Here is a 24,151-nt window from a genome sequence, read left to right on the forward strand (position 1 = left end):
GAGGTACATACGTACAGACGTCGCCAAAAACAGTCAAAACGGATTCATGGATGGTCAAAATGGATAATTCCATTGAAATCTGAAAATCGAAATTCTCGCGATTACAATACTTCCTTTACTTAGTTCAAGGAAGTAAAAAGACCGATAAAGTAAAACAATACTGAATAATTTCGTAATAATACTAATAATTTCAGGATAGAAAGTCAAAAATATTATTAAGTGTTTATTAAGAGGCACTTAGAATTCTGAATCTAAAAATAGAAATAATAATTAACATAGCTCGTATACAAAAATTAGATCAAACGTAATTATGATCAGCAAATATTCCCTCATCTATTGCAAGAAATTAGTGAACTCTTGCAATGTAATTTTTATTTTATAATATTAGCTATTTAATATATATAATATATCCTTCTGAAATACTTTCAAGAGTTCATTACTGTTTAAAAGATTTTGAAAGTCTTATTTTTAAATGGTAGACATGAAAATTGAAATCTGAAGGTCAGGTGGTCTAAAACACTAACCCTCTCTTACCGAGCAGTATTATCGGTATTAGCTGTACTGGAAGGTGGTCGAAATTAAATGTATATACCAACATTATTCTTGAATAGTTGCAACCTTGATACCTGCATTTTCATGTTGCGGGCTTTTGTTGATTTGATAAACATAAAAGGTTTAAATATTATCTTTCTACTACGTAAGTGGAATATTAGAATAATTTTTTCCTTTAAAAAATTTAATCGACACTGAATAATTTATTATTTTGTGTGTGTGTGCGCGCGCGCGCGTGTGTGTGTGTGTTAGGATGTTTTTATTTCTTTTATTAAAAATACAATATTTTAATAGACCGAATGACTTTCTAAACTGTTATTTAGCGTAGGTCAAGACAAGACAATAAATTTAAAGAAGGAAAATCAATATGATTGAAATAATAATGAGAGGAGTATTCAACACTACACTACTTTAGATTCAATTAAACATTTAAAGAACGCTTTATTTATATCGATTAAAAGAGGTTGTTATATAAAAAAATTTAAAAAAAAAAACAGTTTAATAATTTTATAAAACTTTATAAAAAAATTTCATTTACTGTATTTACTTTTTAATTTTAAGATTCGATTATGTAATGAACTTATTACAAAAGTATAAGTAATAATAAATATTACTATTATTATTTGATAATAATAATAATAATAATAATAATAATAATAATAATATTTTATCAATGAAATAATAGTTCTAAAATTGACTGAGTAAATTCCGTTGAACAAGGAACTTATAGTCTTAGCTCTTCCGCTCAAACAGATGGTAATTTAAATATACGAAGAATTACTGTGATTTCATGTCGTTATATTTTATAAACGTCCCGTCAAACAATAAGATTCATAACAATATTTCTTTAAATAATTTAGTAGATTCGTAAATTACATAAATTTGATTACCATGAAATGTAAATAAAAGTATCACTTTGTCGAACTAATGGGAATGATACAAGTTGTTGGAAACACCTCATATTCATTTATGTATCATGGTTTGCGACGAGAAAGATATACGTATTGTCACAATAATTTTAGATAATCTTTTATTATAGACTAAAAAATTATCGATAATATTGGATCGATATTAAAGTATAGTCGATATTTGCCGATCTAATTGTTTTATACTCGTTTATTTAAAACGCTGCATCACCAATATCAGTGGCAATAAACACCACAATTAAACTTTAATTCAACTAAACTCGGAATTTCAAAAAATCCTTTCTTAGCGTTCACTTACGCCGTAAGAAGAACCTATATTCAGATTTTCATCAATTTATATTCAGTAGTTATTGCTGGGCGTTGATTATGAATCACTTACTACATATTTTTTTATATATATATATATATATATATATATATATATATATATATATACTAGCAGACTCGTCGCGGCTTCGCCTACTCAGTATGGTTACTTGCGTTTCCCATCGCAGTCAGAGGATGTTTAGCCGGTCAGGACTAGCTTCACTCACCCTTCCTGACTAGCCAGGGGGCTCTGATCCCCGGAACCCTATGTGTTCATTAAATTCATGCCTGCGAGAATAATAATAATAATAAATAGAAATTAAAGTCTGTTCAATTTATAAAAACAATCAGTGTATTGTAATTTCTTCACATTACCATTTTGTCAGTACAGGCCTTAACTTTGAGTGATTACAGGATGTGGTTTTCAAAACAATCGGCCTCCATCTTAAAAATATTTGTTATAACTGGTAACCCGTACCTCGTACGGGTAAAAATATTTTTTTCCCGGTTCTTAGCGTTACCCGACAAACACCACTAGGAAGTGACCGTACTTCGTTTCTCATTTTTTTAAATGTTTTAATTACTTTTGTTTGATGTTTTTTAGTTAAATAACTGGAGGTAGGTGCAGCCAACCGCGTGGGACATACAGTAACAATGTTTGTATTGGTTAAGCCGCCGCGCTGACACCGTCGTACCCCTTAAAAATTAAAATTCAAAATAACCCGAAAATGATTTTTTTCCAAATCTTTTTATTCTTCTTCACCCCTTTTCAAAGTGAATATCGAAAAACCTAGAGATTGGTTTTTACATATTTACATGGAAATTACACACACACTAAAAATAAAGTTGATATCTTCATTTGTTACAGAGAAATGAAAAAAATTGTAAATTTCATTGTTACTCCATTTTAACCCTTTAAACTCGGAATTTAAAAAGGTTATTTCTTAGTGTGCACTTATAGCGTAAGAAAAACATGTATACAAATTTTTATCTATTTATCTTCAGTAAATTTTTCTGGGCGTTAATGAATCAGTCACTCAGGACCCGTTCTTTTATATATATATAGATATTGGTTGTATCCTTTTATAAGGATTATACATAATTATTGTTAGAAAAAGCTACTCTAACTGGGTAAATATTCTTTCTAAATGAATAGAATGTTTTTTATGTTCAATAATATTACTGGGGGAAAATTATGATTTTTTCATAGTTTTTGGAATTCTTCGTTATAAACATCAATAGATTAAATATGTTATATATTCAGTATTTAAAATTAAAAAAAATAATAATAAAACTATGGAACGGATTATAAAATTAATGTTATGTATAAAAGACTGGGGTAAGTAGTATAAATTAAAAAATCTCATGTGGACACTACATGATTTCCGTGAATGCCTATTAAACTACATATACACATTTAAAAAAAATGAAAAGTACATCAAATTTTATTCCATTAGTAACTTCTGATATCTTTTCATATATATTTTTTTATTATTATTATTGAATTATTATTTATCATAATTTTTTTCTACAATCAGAGGTTAACAATTATTAATAAATCAATACATTTAAATTAAAAAAAGGAGATAAGTCTGATTCGAATCGATGTGCCTAACCCTTGTAAGATCCAAATATTTCATTAATTAAAATTTTATTTGACTATAACTGTACAACCAATGAACATAAATGTACCACTTGTGATATATTGTTGAAAAGTTCTAAATGAGGGCTTATTACTGTCCAAAATTCATTTCTTTTTTTTTGATTTTGGGCTTATTTGGACACTTTTGGTACAGTCGACTGCAATCAAAAGGAGAGGTGCACAACTAGATGCTACAACATTTCTAAATCCAAAATTTCAACAACCTACGGCTAATCGTTTTTGAGTTATGTGAAATACATACGTACGTACGTATGTACGTACAGACGTCACGCTGAAATTAGTTAAAATGGATTCAGGAATGGTCAAAATGGATATTTCCGTTGAAATCTGAAAGCCGGAATTTTTCGTGATCACAATACTTTCTTTATTTGTAAAATGAAATAAAAATAAGTTTTAAATCATAATAAAAAAAAAAAGTATTAAATTTTGAATCACTCCTCACTTTACCTAAATGATGAATAAATATAGAGATAAAATAAAAAAGAACGTATACATATATTACTCTCGTTAATTTAATTATTTGAGCTTACATATCGAATTTTAATTTGATTTGGTACGTTTTTAAATGTGTCAAAAGTTTGGTACCAAATCTTAATTTTATTGATTTGGATAAATTATTTTTATTTATATCGATTCAGTTTATCTGATAGTATTACTACACGTAAAATAAAAATGCAAATAAACACGTGACCAGTGCGTTTAATAGAATTTTTGTTCTTATTTCATTCAGTTAATATTGACTGTAATAGTTGCAGGCTGTTCACGGTGTTTTATTTAAAAAATTATGTTTATCAATCAAATTACTTTGAATTAAACAAGATAAGTTCAATTATAGCGCTGAACTTATCTCATATCTACTCTTCCTTAGTAATTAAATTTTTCTTAAGTAAAGAGAGTTTAATTGAAGCATAAGCCTACAAATGCACAGATAATTAAAACATTTAATGATTTAATAATAATAATGCTAATGTAGGTCGTTTAAGAATTATTATTGAACGTTAATAAACTCTTTTAAATTACTACAGCAATCAAAGTTCATTAGTGTTCAGTGAGACTATAAATAATTATACTGATGATAGAAGAAAAAATTCTGAAAAGAAACTAGTTTTAGATTCTTTTCTGAATATTCCCACGAAAGTTTATAACCGTGACACGGATCATAAAAAAATAAAAGGTTCCTTCTGTTTTCTCAGGAATCTAAGATATCTGGAAAATATATCTTATCATTACTTTACATGAGAAATTATTTATTTTATAATCATTATGAACTTCAAACAATTCACACGAAATTAAAATCGTATCATCCTGTTCATTCGATAGTTACCATGAAATATGTAAAATAATTTTCCTGCTGATGTATAAATAATTTAATAAATATTTCAAGGAGTATTTTTATTACTAATTGGTAAATATAGTTTTTTTTTCTTCACTGTGTTGTAGAAAAAAAAATTAATCCAGATTACCTCGGAGTAGTAAAGATTCAAATATCACAATATTGAGTAAAACAAATCTTATTTTATTTTAGTTGTGAACCATTTCTACTGCAATAAATTATAAAAAATTAAATTCTTGTAAGCAAGTTTTATCTTACAAAATAAAAAGTTTTTTAGTTTATTTTATTTCAATAATAAAACAAACTTTAAAATAATAAAACCGATTTAAAATATTAATAAACGGTCCTAAAAGCTAAACAAAAAAAAAACCAGTATTATTTAATTCTTATTTAAATTATAAATTTCAAAAGTCGGTACCGACATGGCAATCGTGACTGTCGATGATGATCCAACTCAAGCCTCGACTAAATTGCAGTCTTTCTCTTTATTATCTCTCATTATTGCAGAGTTTTTATTCTTACTTCCTTAAATAAATAATATAGCATGAAAATTTTCTCCATTGTTACAAAAACATTGAAATCGGCTCACAGAGCTCGAGAAATCAACGTCCCAAAAGCCGCCAACATAAACAGTTGGCTTTTAAAAGCCAGATATAATTTTTATTTTATTTAAAAATAGCCGGTTAGTGTTTGCTTTGCAAGTGTATTCCTTGGTCTTCGAATTCCTCCTTGTCAAGAGGTTAACTACCCTCCGTATCAGAGACTGTTGAAATGATAAACATTCGTGAAATAAGAAAGGAATATTTAGATTTCATAGTAGCCTTTATTTTACTTTTTTCATAGTATCATAGAACTGTACAAAACTTTTCTATGGGAATGACCTTCCCATAGAAAAGTAATTCCTAATTCAACTGACCGTTGAAACTGACCGTTGAATTAGGAATTAATGAAGACCGTTAGAAAGACATTTTAATATGCTATGAATATGATTACTGAAATGATACTTTCTCTTGCTTAATAAATATTAAATTGGATTTTAAATACAATTAATATTTTTTTAACTTTTATAAATTAATATCGTACAGATGTAAAGTCTTATTTAAGCTGGATAAGAATTATTTTTCTGACAACACGCTATTATTATAGTCTATTAACATTAACTAACATATCCATTTTAACATTATTAATGCAAAGTGCGGCAGAAACAATGACCCATTTTAAATCGTACGCTATTTTTGATCTTAGAGAGCTAATGCTTATGACACTGCACGGTGCAGTTAAAAACAATTTTCTGTCCGCCGTATTACATTACCTTGGCAGTCAGTATGAAGCGCTGTTCGAATGAACATCGCGCGTTAGCAATTGTGCTGATAATGTAAAAAGAATGCGGTATTTGTTTCGGCAATACATCAAAAACAGCAGGAATGGACAAGTTCCTTTGCAGAAGGCGATTACGAGATGGGTCAGGAAGTTCAGAACAACAGTATCTGCTTCAAATAAGAAACCACCTGGTAGGCCACGTACGGTTCTCACCCCGGACAACATTGAAACAGTAAAAACTGCTTTAGATCAAAGTTCAACGCGATCAGTTTGTCGACATTCGCAAGCCCTTAACATACCAGATAGAAATGTGCGATGGATATCGCATTTGGATATTAAGTTCCATTCATACAAGATGCAAGTAGTGCAAGAATTATTGCCCAGAGATCTAAAGGCACGTCAAAATTTCTGTACATAGCTTCTGAAGATGATAAACATTCAACCCGATTTTCTCAACAATTTGGTGATGTCTGACAAGACCCATTTTCCCTATCTGGCTACGTAAAAAAACAAAACCTTAGGTACTGAGTGTCTCGCAATCGTTATCAGTTTCATGAATGACCACTTTATAGCGCAAAAATTACTGTGTGGAGTGGAGTGTTTTCAGGGTATTATTGGTGCTTATTTTTTTGAGAACGACACTGTCACAACCACAACAAATCATTATGTTTTTATTTTGCAATAATTTCAGCTTAAGAATATCAATATGCAAGATATTATGATATTTTCGTTGAAAACTGAAAACCGAAATTTTTCGTTATCACAATACTTTTTTACTTCGTACAAGGAAGTAACAAATAACAAACTTTCCAGCATTGTTTCTTTAACTTTCAATGGTATCAGATTTATTAAAAAACGTTTACTGGATTAGCATACGATAATGATGATAATAATAAATAAATTACTGGAACGTTTTACAACAGTCCTAAATCCAAAATTTCAACATCCTACCGCTAATCGTTTTTGAGTTATGCGAGATAATTACATATGTACGTACAGAGGTCACGTCGAAACTAGTCAAAATGGATTCAGGAATGGTCAAAATGGATATTTCCGATGAAATCTGAAAACTAAACTTTTCGCGATCACAATATTCCTTTACTTCGTACAAGGAAGTAAAAATGAAAAAACTAATCTAAATGTCAAGAAATATCATACAAATTATTCCTTCCTCTTGTAGATACCTTTTTTTAATTTTTATCCTCAGGATAAGTAAGGATAATGTTTGTATTTTAACGAACAAAAATTAAATAAAAAGTTACCAAATAAATTTGGTAAATTCCCTTTTTGAGAAAACCATTTTTCAGCAACAACAAAACAGTTAATTAGATTTTTGCTATTACTATTTGTGTGATTCGTTTTATCAATATATTTTCTAGGACAAGAAAAGAAACAAATTTTTAACAGTTTTCATAAGAATTTTTTTTTTTAATATTTTTCACCGGATTCATTTCGGGGTTTTGTATAAGAGCTGACATCCGGAGGAACGTTGAGTACTCTGGCTTTAATTAATATAATGTAGCTGTTTTACGATATTAAGAAAATATACGGACATAAAACAAAACTAATTTTTATTTAACTTTTAGCTAAAATTTGATTTTATAAGAAGCATGATCCCTAAAGCCACAAATTTTATTTATGTATCAATGTAATACATTTTTATTGTTAATTGAATATGTTATGGTATTATTCAATTAATACAATAATTTTATTTATAATAATTTGTAATTAAAATCAATTACGGTTAATTTAATTAAATGTTACAAATGATAAATGCTTGACAATTTAAACAGGATGTTATGTCGATTTCATATCAACTGTAATAGAAAACGTAGTTTAATTGTTTAAAATCATGACAGCTAATAATCTTATAATGTAAAAAGTAAATCAAGAAATGATTTTATTCCATAGCTTTTTCAAAAATAATTACTGGAAAAGAAAAATTAATTAAATTTTATCGCGCGCACGTTCACAATCAAACCAGTATATGTTCAAAATATTTTTTTTTTTTTTTTTAACAAGTTATTAACATAGCAATTCCTCATGCACATAACATTCTAAACTTTTTAAGTAAACGTTTGTTCATAGATAAGTTGTTTTAGTGAAATTTCTTCTGCTGTTTTATCATTTAGCTTAAAAAATCACTAACAAAAATAATTGTAATAATAGAACTACAACAAATATACAGAAATGCTTTGTTCAGTGCTGTTTAATAAACGGAATTGCTTCAGGAGTTTTGACAGACTGGACAAGAGCAACTATTAAACTATACTTTTTTATGGGCGATAGAATTTTAAAATAAAAAATAATAATAAAATTTATATCTTAAATGTAACATAAATAGGTTTAAACGGAGTACACTCACTTGTAGAACGATATCCTAATCAATAGAGCTCCGAGGCACAAGACAATTTAGTAAAAATTTGTCAAGCGTCCATTAAGTAGTAGATTGTACCCTATCTCAGGATAAAATCCGACCTAACCGCTAACACTGATCACAAGACCGTAATTATCAGACTACTGAACGATCAAACTCTATAATATCAAACTGGACGTAAGCAAAGTCAGTCGTCGCCCTGGTCAGGTGTCGACTATTCGTCTTCTACTCACCTTGCATCGTAAGCTATAGAACGAGCTTAGGATACGTAAGTTCTTTGCTTTTTTTGCTTCTTCATCTTATAACATTCTACCTATAAATCAAAGTGCAGGGCGTATAGAATATATTTTTCAGCATGTTTTGTGTGCTAGTTGGTTTCCGCTTCCGGCAACTAACGAACTCAAACTACCTGTCATCGGGTGTGACCTAGGATCAGGCAGATGCGAAATAGGAAACCCGGCCGCAGAAAGAGCATCGAAGCTGGCCGATGAGTAGCGTAACCAAAATTTTGTTGTAACATGGTCGAATCGAGATTCACCTATGTTATAACCCTAACATCTTCTAACCGATATACCTTTTTTTCCTCCGGTACTACTGTTAGGTATTGCTTTTGTTTCAGAGGATGAGATGAATGATTTTTAGCGTGTGAAAGACCGGGATTCGAACCCGGGACCTCCGGATGAAAGGCCGAGACGCTACCTCGGAGGCCGGCAACAAATAAATCTTGAAAACGATAAGACTCACCTGTCCCTATCAGTCCAAACCTCAATCGTCTGACTCAATGAAACCTTTGATGTTGTCACCATCCACCAGCTGACGGTTTCTTCAAAAGGTTTCTGATCAATAGTCGATCGGACACTCAAATTGCAGTCTTCCTGTAATTAGGCAGATCACACCGGTGGGTGGAGAATTTTATCCTTCACCCTCTTATGTCCGTATTCTTCAAAATAAAAAAATAAAATTGTTAAATTTTTTATCAAAACACCAACGTAATGAAATGTTGCTAAAAAATCTCCCGCTCTAACCGACGTTCTTTTTATTGTTAAAGAAAAACAACCGTTCATAATTGATTATTCTGTTATCATGTTAAGAACTAAATGCTAAACTAAATGCGTATTATCTACTGCATACTTCCTGAAGAAGGTAACATAATGGAATAATTTTTTATTATTGAAGCGTATTTTTCGATAGTTGATGTTTTTATTTTTTTATAGTGGATCTTTTTTTACAAAATGCAAAAATTATGTAAAAGAAAATTTAGATATTATATTTCAACCGATTTGTTTCTGTAATTTATTTAAGGCACTATTAGAACTTTATACTGTATTATTAATGAAGATCTTTAAAATTTATATGGGTATAAAGCGTTCGTTACCTTTAATAATTAATGAAGTTCAAGGTTGTGCAAGTTGAAATTTATTCCGGGTTTCAGTTATAGATTTACGCAATTACTAAACAATTATTAACTGCGCTTATTTATCTTTAATGTATTTTTATCACTTTTTATATTATATTTTTTTAATAAATTGATAAACAGGTTGCATCATAGTAGGAAAATATAATATTTATTAAAATTAATTCAAAACTTGTTTCATTTACAGTTGATTTTTTTGTGATATCCGTTGAGTACTGGTTTATTGAAACTCAATGTTGTTAGTAACAGCAATTAATAATAAATGAATATCTACAACATCAAAAAAATAACAACAGATTAATAGAGGCATAAACTACGGAGAAGATAATTTTAAGTTAAATGAATAATTTAATTTAATAAAAAAAGTCGCAATCATAAATTATTTTATTATAAAAAAGATTACAAATGTTAATTAACTTAAAAATAAAATAATAAATTTACATGAGAAGAAATAAAAAATATTTTTGTAATGCTAACACGTAAAACGATGATAACACGTACAAATAATGTAGATGAACCTCTGAATATAAAAATAGGAAGAGAAAAGATTACTGAGGTAGAAGAATTTTGTCATTTGGGAAGTAGAATTACTAAAGATGGACGAAACAGGAGCGATATAAAATGACGAATAGCACAGGCGAAACGAGCCTTCATTGATAAATATAATTTGTTTACATAAAAAATTAATTTAAACGTCAGGAAATAATTTTTTAAAGTATATGGTTGGAGCGTAGCTTTATATGAAAGTGAAACTTGGACGATAGGAGTACCTAAGAAAAGATTAGAAGCTTTTGAAATGCGGTGCTACAGGAGGATGTTAAAAATCAGATGGGTGGATAAGGTGACAAGTGAAGAGGTGTTGCGGCAAATCGATGAAGAAAGAAGCATTTGGAAAAATAAAATTAAAAGAAGAGACAGACTTATAGGCCATATAATAAGGCATCATAGAATAGTCGCTTTAATATTAGAGGGTCAGGTAGAAGGGAAAAATTTTGCAGGCAGACAACGTTTGGAATATATGAAACAAATTGTTAAGGATGTAGGATTTATGGGGTATACCGAAATGAAATGACAGGCACTAGATAGAAAATCTTGGAGAGCTGCATCAAACCAGTCAAATAACTGAAGACAAAAAAAAAACACGTAAATAAAAATTAACTAATCGTAAAATTACTTTTAAAACGAAGAAAAAAAATTAATTTATTAATTTGTAAAAATAAAATTAATTCTGATATTTATTTACCCAAGGGAAGCAAAAGCAAAATAATCGTAAAGCATTCTATGTAGAAATGACAAACAGAAAATGAATTGTTAATCTACAAAAATAAAAGACAGTTTTAGTTTGTGTGTGCCCTACTAACTCAGAAATTACTTAACCTATTTCGCTGAAAATTTCACAATTTATTATTATTTGTCCCGGGAATGATAACATATTATTAGTTCCATAAATTAATAATATAATATTTAATCACATAATAACAGTCTGAGGAAGTCGATATTGACACAGCCACAATCGATATAGGCATATCTCTCGATATATACAACGACATTAAATTTAGTAAAAGAAGTTGTAGGTTATTTATTTATAAATTTTTTATGATTTATGTAGTAGTGAGATTGATGAGGTTTGAACTGTGGTAAACATTTTGGCAATAGAGATGTTTTGCCGGGTTCACTAGTAGATGTTAAACAAAATAAATTTAATTATGACTGACTAAATGGTACTGAAAGAAGTCGCATACAAAAAATTAAATTGTGGTTTATTTTTGTGAGAAGATATTGTACTATATCGAGTACAGGAGACTGCAGCCTGTCAAATCAATGGCATTCTTGCTTCTTATTGGAAAAAAACATTTTTAAATGTCATAGTCGATTTGTCCTAGAAAATTTTGTATAATGTTTTCACTTTTATCACTCAATGCATCTGGCGCCTGTTTACTGACGCGTGACTGCATTTTGCTTAGATCATTGTTCCCTGTTACATCGTATAGTGATAGACTCACAAAATAAATTTATTTTTTCAAACAGCCGGTTTGTTGGTCGGCTTTGAGACGCGTAGTAACTATATTAAGGAACTGTTACTATTTCTTTACTACAAACGGTGAAACAATGTTAAACTGTTTTAATTCCCAAATCGTTAAATGGCCTCAAGTAAGATATATATATGTATAATAGCAGTATAATAACAGTTCTATTTATACGTAAATAAATAATGTATCATGACTCAAATTAACATAAATAATAAATATTAATATAAAACGAGGAAAGGAGATACAATAATACCCATATGAATAACATTAATTTGGGAGTGGCTCGAATAAGATGAGATATTAGGATGAATATTGAGCATTCATTTTTATCAGGATAAAATCTAAAAGTTGGAAATCCTGAATGCATTTTTTACTTTTTTATTATTTATTCTTTCATTCAATATCATTTTTTTTTTTTTTTTTATTGTAGCTGAGACCGGAAACAATGTAATTCAATTTCTTTTTTCTTCGTCTACTTACTTTCTTTCTTATTGCTATACATATCATCTGGAATAGATATTCAGCTTTTATATAAATTTTTACCGGAGCCTGTAGATTCAATTTAATATGACATAACAATAAGAAAAACAGTAAATCAAGGAATTTTTTTTATTAATATTTTTATAGTTATTTAATCTTTATAAAATTAAATAATCTTGGTTTTCCTAATTTCATTTTTAATTTAAAATATTAAATTTTATTTCAGAAACTACATCTTGTAATTGTACGAGTATATTTTTAATTTCATGATAAAAAAAAATTATTTTTTCTGAAATACATATTATTTATGTATTATGAATGTTATAAATCAATTTCAGGAAACTACGGATTAATATTATGGATGATAAACTTTAATTTATTCATTAGATTTTTTTAAAAAGACGATTTCAAGAATTTTCAATTTTCTGCATTGCCTAATAAATCTGTTAAGTAAAAAAAAAAAAAAAAAAAAACCTCTATTTAAAAATAAGTTACAAGAAGTGGAAAATAAATTAGCATGTTTTTTAATATAAATTTAAAAAATTTTATTTTGCCAAAGTAAATTCAGGTGGTAACAAAAAATTTGAAAATGGAGATTTTTTTCTAATAACTTTATGCACTGTTTCCTCTAGACTTTAAAGAATTTTTTAAAAAGTGACTCATTAAATTTTTCTTCAATTTTTAACTGACTTTTCGAAGAAAGGTATGGTATCACTTGCCGTCATATGGTGTAAGTGAGACGGAGGGTGAATCCCTTCTCTTTACAGTTTGACGTTTGAGGAGTACGAAAATACTATTCACTTATAAAATTTCGTGGCTCGGAAATTCCAAAACTACTACATGAATGTCAGTGAAATTTAGATATGCTGTAGTAGAGAATTTTAAATTATGCATTTGAAAATTTGATAAGATTGATTGAATCGTTCTTGAATTACGATCAATTTAAGGTCAAAAATGTTTGAGTGGGGTAAGTTAGAAGCATGGTTCGTTATGATACTTCAAGTTGGAACGTTGAGTTTCTTTATGTGCTGTATTTATTGTTAGCAATATTAAACCAAATTAAAAAAATATTAAAACCAAATTAAATTAACGAAAAGTGTTTTCTTGATCAGAACTGCGCAAGAATTCTTTTTAGAATAAATAAGAGTATTTGAACAGTAGAAAATAATAGATTAATTAAAATAGATTTAATAAAGATCTAAATTAAATTAAATCTAATAAAATAACTTGATATCTATCTATAGAACGCCATTTGATCTCTTCTTTATTTTTTCAAGCTTAGTTAAAAGAATCCTTCAGAGAGTTTTGTGGTTCAAACTGTAGAAAAATGAAATATTTTACTACAAATTCTACCTGGTACATCACACCTGAGTTCAATTTATATTTAATAAATATCATAAATATTTAATAATTTATTAAATAAACATCATCGCCCATTCTGGCAGCAATTAAATTACAAAAAAAAAATTAAAATCTATTTTTTATTCTAGAATTTACCTTCATTTTCTATTAGGGAGTATAAAAACGTCAAAATATATTAACTTTCCTTTTATTATTATTATTTTATTTTTATAATTAATGATTAATAATGATTGGCGAGTTTCAATTTATATTTTCATTAAAATTCTCCTTAATCACTCATCTTCATCGCTTTATTTTTATTTTAGAATGAATAAACAGTTAAATTCATATCGTCCTAATGATTCTAACGTACCAAATTTACTGTAAAATATCCATCATATTCCGGGATATGTTTCTTTGCCAAAATTTTGTGGGAGTTTTAAAAATCGTTAAATCGAGATAGAATATAGCAAAAATCAATAAAAACCGTTCGAATAAAACAACATTCTAATCTTACAAACTTTTATTTTTGTTGATTATCATTTTGGAGACACTAAGCTCATCTTACTCAAACATTACTCTAAAAACCGTTTTTTCCAGCCTTTTGCGCTTATAAAACGTATATGCTAGCAAATGGCGAAAAATACGTGTATATTATTTACTCATTTTACGCAGAATATATTCATGATTTTAACGGTACAATTCATTTTTTGTAAATCTATTTTATCAAGTCATAGCTCTTCAAATAAGGGAACAAAGTTGGTTCAATGACTACTTAAGAACTGCTTGAAACAATTTTTTTTTTATTTTTAATGGAAATTATGCTGAGATTGACTGAATCGTGAATATGGTCAAATAAGAGGGTAATATTGGACAATCATCGCCCATTCTGGCAACAATTAAATTACAAAAAAAAAATTAAAATTATTTTTTATTTCAGAATTTACCATCATTTTCTATAATAGGGAGTATAAAAAAGGTCAAAATATATTAACTTTCCTTTTATTATTATTATTATTTTATTTTTATAATTAATGATTATTAAATTATCGGTATGACAAAGTTACTGATATTATCTGTTCCCAATAATACCACATAGAAGTATATAAAGATTTAATTTTTTTAAAAATGGCTGTGGAAGAAAACAGGTGGGGATATAAAAAACATTAAGAAATGAATAAGGTGTTTCAATCTACAACCACGCATATATTTGTATCTAACCAGTTCATTTATATTTGCCAGTTCATGGAGGCCAACAACACTGCACACCAAGAAATACATCGACAGCTGTGGAACCCGTTGCTAGGCAATATATTATACTGAACAGCTAACTGACTATTTTTAATAATCATTGTAAATCAATCTACAAATATAATCACATTTATATTATAAATAACAGTTTATTTTAATTTAAAAAATTATAAGAATAAAAATGTAATTAATAGTGAAATTAAAAAAAAAATATTAAACTGGTTAAAATAACTTCTAATTTTATTACAAAAAATTAAAATAAAAGCAAAAATATCGTAATTATATTGTGCATGTTAATTTTAATTAATAAAATATGTTTATATTAATTAAATTTTAATGTTAATTAATTGATTGTATGTAGTCATCGACTGATCATCATATCAATGACTGGTAACATATTTAATGCTACCACCAATTATTATACAAAACTAAGGTTAAATTAAGAGGAATTTTGAGACGAATACCAATTAACCAGTGAATTAATAATGTATTAAAAAAATAAAAATGTGTATTAGAGAATGGTTATATCTGTAGCATGTTTTGACTGACAGTAGCGAAAAAAAATGATCGAATTTGATTAATTTATGAAATTTTGTCTGGAAAAAATGGGATATGATGGAAAGCTTAGGAAATGGGGATTAACAAATAAGAGTATGTATATGGTTATCTTTTTAATGGCATAAAAGATTTCATTTGAATAAAAAGCAAGTTATTATGAATAAATTTTATGAGAAATTGAAAGGTTTTTGAATCTTCTTTTAATTTTTTTCACCGTTCCCTAACCCCTTTTTTTTTAAGGAAAAGTTATTGGTTGGTTTTTCAGAAATTTTTTTATTAGATCTCTTTTTTCTTAGGTAGTACACCTAAGAAAACGGTTTCTTTAATCTTTCTAATTGCATAATTATTGTTGATCTATGTCTGAGTACATAACTGCATCAGTAAAACAAGATTTAAATTATATAACTAAGAAATGGGTGTATTTTATCACACACACACACACACACACACACACACACACACACACACACACACTCCATGACAAGCATGCAATGCATACACCTCTACGCGAATAATAATTCAGGTTATGTAGTAAATAAAGCGTTGTCGGGTCCAGGACGAGACTCCCACGTTTGACTGACAATGAGTCATACTGAACCAAACAACACTAACCTCACCTGGTCCCGGTGAAGCTGGAGTTTATGCGTGGGTCTCGAGGTCCCCCGTGGGAGACAGCCAACGTCCCCTTATTACTCCCCTTGCCCCCTCTCTTTATCTTTACCATGCAATTCAAGAGATTCAGTCTCTACTAGACTACATCACCGTTTACTGTAAAATAAAATATACTGGAAAATCACCATCATATTAAACTTAATACAGGTAAAATAATAATAATAATATTTCTAATTTCATTTCCAATAATCCATTATTTATATCAAAATATAAATCTAGGTCGTATTCATCCACATCGTATTGTAATTAATTTTATTTTCTTTATAACAGATTTAATTATTAACGAGAAATGTAACTAACACTTTTATTTAAATTATATTATCATTCACAGAAATTTCCTTATCCTTTTTTCCCACACTCGTTTTCTTAAAAAACATATATTTGACAAGATATCAAGTAAAATAATTACATACTACTTATAATTAATTGAATTAACCGGCGTTCCTCCAATCGCTACTTTAACTTACTATTCGAAAGGTAACGGTCGATTAGAATTCTGAAATATTTTCATACGAAAATTGTTTCCAATTTATTTATTTTTTAATTCTTGTCTCTTGAAATATTTCATTAAATGCATGTCCATTAATTTATAAAAAAAGATATTTCCATCAGAGAGGATCTGAGCCCTATTTTATAAAAGGTTTTGGTTAAAATTTTATTATCCTTAAATTTTTAGTAGTTGAAATATTTCAATAAAATACATATCAAACGTAAAGATAAAGGAAAAGCAGTTTCTCAAGTGAATAGGATCTCCATTTGAATTTTTTTTCCATAGAATTATTTTTACGAATGCATCCACGAATGATTTATAGAAAATATTTCTACCAGAACATTATTTTCAACACTATTTTAGCCTTTCCTTTTAAAACTTCTTATAAATTTATAACTGAGGTAAGATTTTTAGGCTTATATTATTCTTTTTTCCACAAATGAGTATGCGCGTTCACGAGCGCATGTGAATATGGTTTTTGCTGTGTTCATTTAAATTTCCTTATTTCTGTTTTTTACAGGTTTTTTTTTAATTTAATGTGCTTTAATATTGGTCTTCACTGGCCTTCATCTGGAAAAATGTTTAAGTTAAAACACAAAATTTCAATGATAAATAATTTCAGATAATAGATTTCCTTAAGATTTGTTCAGGCGTTCTGATGAGGTGTTCAGATAGACACAAATTAAAATACTAAGCTAATTACGTACAGTTTTTTATGAAACAAAAATTTTATGGAAAAACATACTACGAGGATTGTACCGTGGAACTTCAGTTTTGTTTTCTGTGTATAGATATTACATTATATTTGTTATTCTAATAAAATTAATAAATTGGTAAAAAATCATAATTATTCTTTTATTCAAACGTTTCTTGAAAAGTGTGTGCGAGCGTGCGCGCGTCTTTGTTTTGATTAAGTTTACAATTTTTTATTAATTTCCGAGTACCAAACCGGCAGTTTGGTGAATTAAACATGTTGAAATTGAAATAAGTAAAATTAATAAAATCACCTTACCAGCAATTAAAATATAACATCTCAAGATCTTTCAGTTCTTAAACCATCGTCAGGAGAACTATAATATAACAAAATAAAATCAAGATTAAAATAAAATAACAATCATGACTGTACAGATACTATCAATATACACAATAAAATATATTATATAATAAAAAAACACACACAATAAAATATAGTATATTGATAATACCCGCACAGTCATGACTGTTATTTTATTTTATTCTTGACTTTATTTTGTAATATTTTAATTCTCCTGACGATGGTTTAAGAACCGAAAGATCTTGAGATTTTATATTTTAATTGCTGGTAAGGTGGATTTATTAATTTTATTAGACCATATCAGCGGAAATCATGTTTAATAAATTTATGTTTAAATTAAACAAACGACACTAATACAATATTTTCTGTCAGACAGACCACTACGAAAGTTTTTGTATTTTTGAATTCAAAACTACTTCCTTCACTTATTATTTACTACACAATAGTTATAACTATTTTCAAAAATACTACTTAACTTATTATTTATAATATAATTTAATTATTTGTAATTTATAAGCACATTATTTCTGGCCATTTAAAAATCACTTTTACATAACAATTTAACTAATTTCGAAAATAAGTCATATAATTTGATATTACTTGAAAAATAAAGATTTCATTTATTATTATAGTTGTTATAGATTGTGAAGTATAACAAATATTAAGAAATAATCCAATTTTAAACGTGCAATAAAAGCGAATGTACCACTCATTTTTTATTAGGTTATTTTTCTCTTAACACATCGTAAAAACAACTATTGCTGTACCCTCATGTGGGTAAACGCTTCTCTTCGTCGGTTTATAATTCGTAGAAATAGTAAACAATTAAAAGAAACAATACGTCACTGTTATACCATTATAAATATAAAATGGAAAAGTTAAATACGAGTATCGTCTTGTTTGTAGTACGTTCTGCTGACTTATTCAATTATTGCCTGAAATCTGGTTTTTCTGTGCATCCGTAAAGGAATTTTGAAATATGAAACATTTTGAAGGTTAAAATTCTGCATTTATTAATCTCAAGATTACCTTGTTAGAATTGTATTTTTATTGTTTCTAGATAAAATCACTACAATTTTTCTTTTTTTGAGATTATAGTTAGAGAATAAAAATGTTTATTAAATAATACGTTTTAAATTTACTGGGATTTATAGTTTGCATTTAACATTTACAAAACATTTAATTTATGTTATTTTTCAAGCATAAAATTATAAAAATAAATAACTACTTATCTATATTACAACATAATTTATACAATTATCTGTATTATTATATAGTTATACAATTATTTACTTATAATATCTATTGATCCAGTTACTTTAATAAAACAACGAAACACACTTTTACTTTATTGTTGTCTGTGTGTTCCCGCATCAAACAATAATTGAAACTGATTATTAAAAAAAGAAAACGTAAAGCATGAACCCAGTATAAATATTTGACAGATCTTAACTTATTAAAATATTTTAGAGGATCAGCTTTTTTCCTGAAAAAGTCTTTTTTTTTGCAATTTAATCGCTGAGATTATAACCAAAAATAGCTGACATCACAATTTTTTTTATTTTATTTTTTTTATAACCTCGACACCGCTAGGTATTGCTTCAGAGGATAAGATGAATGAAATTTTTAACGTGTGAAATGCCATGCCTGACCGGGATTCGAACCCGGGACCTCCGGATGAAAGCCGAGACGCTACCACTCACCACAGAAGCCGGCTGACATCACAATTGTAAAACTTCCCCGTCACACAGCTTTTTTCTGATGCACGGCATACACACACAAATATTTTTAATTTAAAATATTTATCATTCCATTTAAATACAATACTTTTTATTTAATTCAGTGATTCTAACTAAAGCACGCGCGCATACCGTACTTCATTCGCGTGGTTGTGGCAGTACTAGCGACCACATTAAATACTTTTTTGCATTTTAAACATTTATTTGATTCTACTGCTCACCTGTGACGTCACAACATAGCGGATGACTACAACAGCTATATGTCAGGGCTACACTAGCGCTCCTTGTGGCGAAGGGGTATTATTAACACAGTATACCCCACTTAACCACTAGTTTATTTAGAAAATTTTTGGGGGGTGGCGGTGCGGTTTTATATATGGGGCATCAATTCCCCATATATAGAAATAATCTCACAAAGTTTGGTCAAAATCGGTCCAGTAGTTCTGGAGATATAAGGAGTGCGACACCAAACACACACACACTTCATAGGAACATCCGGAAAATTTTCATCCGGTTTTTTGTGTTCTGAGGTGTCAAAACGTCTATATCCGGTGAAAACCGCATATCCCCAAATTGGTCAATTACCATACTTTCCCTTCTAAAGCTATAAGTTTATAGCTTTATAGCGTGCGTTATAGCGCACGCAAGACGGAATCATAAAATCTCATTAAAATATTAAATTTCTATTTAGGATAAATTTTGTAAAGAATCTCCTACTCCTTTTAGGAGGAAATTTTTTTCTCATTTATTCATTGAGAATGCATTCTATACAAAAAAATTTCAAGAATCAAAATTTAAAAAGAATAATACTTCTTACGATTTTCTAAAATTTTTATAAGTTTTTAATGGAGGTTCAAGCGTTCTTTTAGTAGATTATATATATACATAGATTTATATATATATATATATAATTTCCCCTCATTAGAAACATTTTTAGATTTACGTCCTCGAAACGTATTTCACAAAAAAAAATGTCGGCAAACAAAAATGAAAAAGAATAACAATTAAAATGATTTTTTTTCATAAAAATTTTCAGACAATAATAAATATTTTTAATATAAAAATGATTATTTGATTTCTAGAAAATAAAATAATTATCTTAGAAGATATTCCATGAACATTATTACATCATCTTATGTAGAATCCTTTTAGTTTAATTTCCGTGTTAATTTACATTATTTGTTTCTACCTTTAATATTGTGCATTTTATAAAATAAATTGTGGTAAGGTATTGTAGTAACATTTCAATTTCACTCTTCCAAAAGATCGATTTTTTTTATTTACTTATTTTTAAAAAAATTATAAAGTCAAATTAATATTAATTTGAATATAGAAACCTTCTTAGATTCATTAAATAAACCTGATAAAACATTTTGTTAACTTGATAGACTAATGCCTCATCACCACAGTCAACTGTTAATAACAAATCATCTTAATCGGTTGAAAAGGCATAAATTTATAGACGGGTTGAATTTATTCGAAATCCTTGCTTATATTGTAAATTATATTACAAATATACAAATGCTTATATTATAAATTAGTACCTTCTTTCCTTTACTGAATCAACAAACCCCAAGTTTGTTCCTGTTTACTTACATTAACCTCGTTAATTAATATTATTCTGAATAGTAACTATTGAAAAGGTTTACGGACTTCAACGGAAGGTTAGAACACTTCTTTGAAGTTATAAAGATGGTTAGTTCACTGGACGTGAGAATTGCCACTAAAGTTTAATCTTATTTTGTCGGGAAATAGCTGCTTATCACCTTAACAGATTAAATTTTTAATTATCCCTTATTTTGTTTCCCATTTATTTTAAATAGAAATGGTTATATTAAAAACAATATTTCTTAAAACAAGATATTTTTTCCAGATTTCTGGAATTTTGGAAAATTCATTAATATTTGCTTGAAATTCACTGCGCTGTTTGTACGTTACCGTTGAATAAAAAAAGGAAAAATTCAGAGATATCGAGATGGTCAAGTAGTATAAAAAAGTTTTATTTTAATATGTAAAATTATTATATTGGTCTATAGACCCTATCGAGAGAAACGATTGAGTTAAGAAAAGAAAATTTACCCTAGGAGGACCTTTCAAGTCCTAGTAAAAAAAGGGAAAACTGAGACTGTACAAGACTACACTTCATTTACACTCATACATATCATCCTCTGAAGTATTATCTGAATACTAATTACCGGAGGCTAAATAGGAAAAAGAAACCCCAGGAGGACCACAATAACTGCACTTGGATGGTAATTCAATACTGCTTCCCCATCTAGATAGCAAGCGCTTGTTAAAATAAAAATCTTTGAAGATCTACGGACTTTCATCTGAACGGAAAAACACATTACTGATCAACGATTGTATCTTTCTTTTTTGTTTAGCCACCGGAACCACCGTAAGATTTACTTCAAAGGATGAGTGAGGATGATTGCATGAATGTAAATGAAGTGTAGTTTTGTACAGTCTCAGGTCGACCATTCCTGAGATATGTGGTTAATTGAAACCCAACCATCAAAGAATACCGGTATCCACTATCTAGTATTCAGATCCTTATAAAAGTTTTTATACCTTTACTAGGATTTTAACCTTTACTAGGATTTAAACCCTAATACTCTCGACTTCGAAATCAGCTGATTTGCGATGAGTTCACCACTAGACCAACCCGGTGAGAACGATTGTATCGATCAAGTTAAATATAAACTGCTGTAATATTTTTCTCCTTCAGAAATTAAACATCAAGGTATTGGATTTCTTAAGAAACAAAGTCGCCATCCCCCAGATTGTGTGATTTGAAGTATCCAGCTGAACTGTAAATGTCCAGCCAGATCTCTTACTGAGATTTAAACAATTGAATAATTTAATCATGCCTATTGATAAATTTTTTGCTTTATTTTCTTTTTTCTGTATAAAAAATTAATTACATCAATATCCTTTTTTATTTATTTTATAATATTTAAAAGGATTTTGAAACAACTCCATTTTCAATCTTTACTACTATTTTTTATGTTTAGTTCGTTATTTGGGCATAAAAAATAAATAATTGTTTACGTATCTACAGATAGAATTTGAAATGTTTATAATACGAACTCTCTGTATACATTTAATCATCCAGTACAGCGCAGCAGTTGAGAACATAATGAAAAAATTATTGTTGCAAAAGGCGTTGCATTCGATATCTGTTAAAACATGATGGCTTCTTGATGAATGATGAATTTCCATCCAAATACATTTCATTGAATGAAAACATTTTGATTTTTCAAATAAAAAAAGTAGAAGAGCTAAAAATCTTTAAAGATAAACCTGTGAGTTACAATTAACAGTAACTACTTAATGTCCATGTTGCACTATAAGCCGGCCTCCGTGGCGCGAATGGTAGCGTCTCAGTCTTTCATCCAGAGGTCCCGGATTCGAAACCCGGTCAGGCATGCCAATTTCACACTCTACACAATTGTCATTTCATCTCATCCTCTAAAGCAAAATCTAACGGTAAAAAGAAAAAAAAGTTGCACCAAGGTGTCATCGTATAAAATTAGTGATTGATTCCTTTCCGTTTCGAAAGTTATATATAATTATTTCAATATTCAGATAAAAATTTTGTTTTATTTATTTAAGTTTAAAACTTCATTTCATTTATTTTTTCTAGTAACACAACAGGTTAATTTCCCGATCCAATTATTAAATAAATTATGTATCGTAAGAAAAAATGTCTTTAATTTTTCCGGATCAGAGGATCCTTTTAATAATCCGCTGCAGAGGTCGCTAATTAAAGGTTTTTCGGCTGAATTTTTAAAACTTGTTTATCATAAAAACCCATTCTGAATCCTGTTTATTTGTTTTACAAAATCATAAATTATCAATAAATCGTATCATTGCCGTGTAGATATCGCATTTTAATACGTAAGCAAATAAAATGTATAAAAGACAATTAATTCAGCCATCTGTTATAGCACATAGGATTAATAAGCTAGTATTATTGCCGAATAGTACATCAGAAATAAGCGTATTTAAGAAATGTTTAACATTCCACAGAGAAATAAAGGAATATTTCATTATTTTACGCTACTGTCTTGGTTTTAAAATGCCTGAGGTACAGCAAGAATACAACCAATAAAAGTTGCCTGCTTGAAAGTAATGAATATTTAATATACATTCAGTCCTTCTGATGAACTAAAGAATGGTTTCATCATACTCCTAAATAATGACTTCTATTCAACATATTGACATGTAGATGTGAAATCAGTTATCGCTCACTTTTCTTAAGTACAATGCATCTGGAACAGATATAGTGTAGTCCTTGAGAATGATTAAGCCTATGTAGTTTTCGAGAGAGATATGTTTCATATTATAAAGTGTCCAGCCACTAGAAACGGCAGCTAATTGTCGTTTAAAAACTAGAATATAAATTATCTTTTATCTATCAACACATCAGCGTTGTTCATTTTCATTTTTTCGCAAGGGACACAACCTGAAAGAATTTTCAAAATATTTATTTTATTGCTTTCATAACTTTAATCGAATATACCTCTTTGGTTCTATTATATATGTGATGTATTCTTTGAAAGAAGAAATGCACGACCGATTAGAATTTGTATCTAATGCTGAAATACATTTTGTTTATCGAGAACCGATAAACGGCAAGTGA

At 28.4% G+C, this 24,151-nt stretch overlaps 1 protein-coding gene across 2 annotated transcripts in view; it reads left to right on the forward strand.

The window, feature by feature from the left end:
* Window positions 1-24,151, forward strand: part of LOC142325187 (uncharacterized) — a 168,070-nt gene that overhangs the window by 120,421 nt on the left and 23,498 nt on the right. The gene's annotated exons all lie outside the window — the stretch shown is intronic.

Source organism: Lycorma delicatula, chromosome 5 (assembly GCF_047948215.1).
Source record: "Lycorma delicatula isolate Av1 chromosome 5, ASM4794821v1, whole genome shotgun sequence".
Lineage (NCBI taxonomy): Eukaryota > Metazoa > Arthropoda > Insecta > Hemiptera > Fulgoridae > Lycorma > Lycorma delicatula.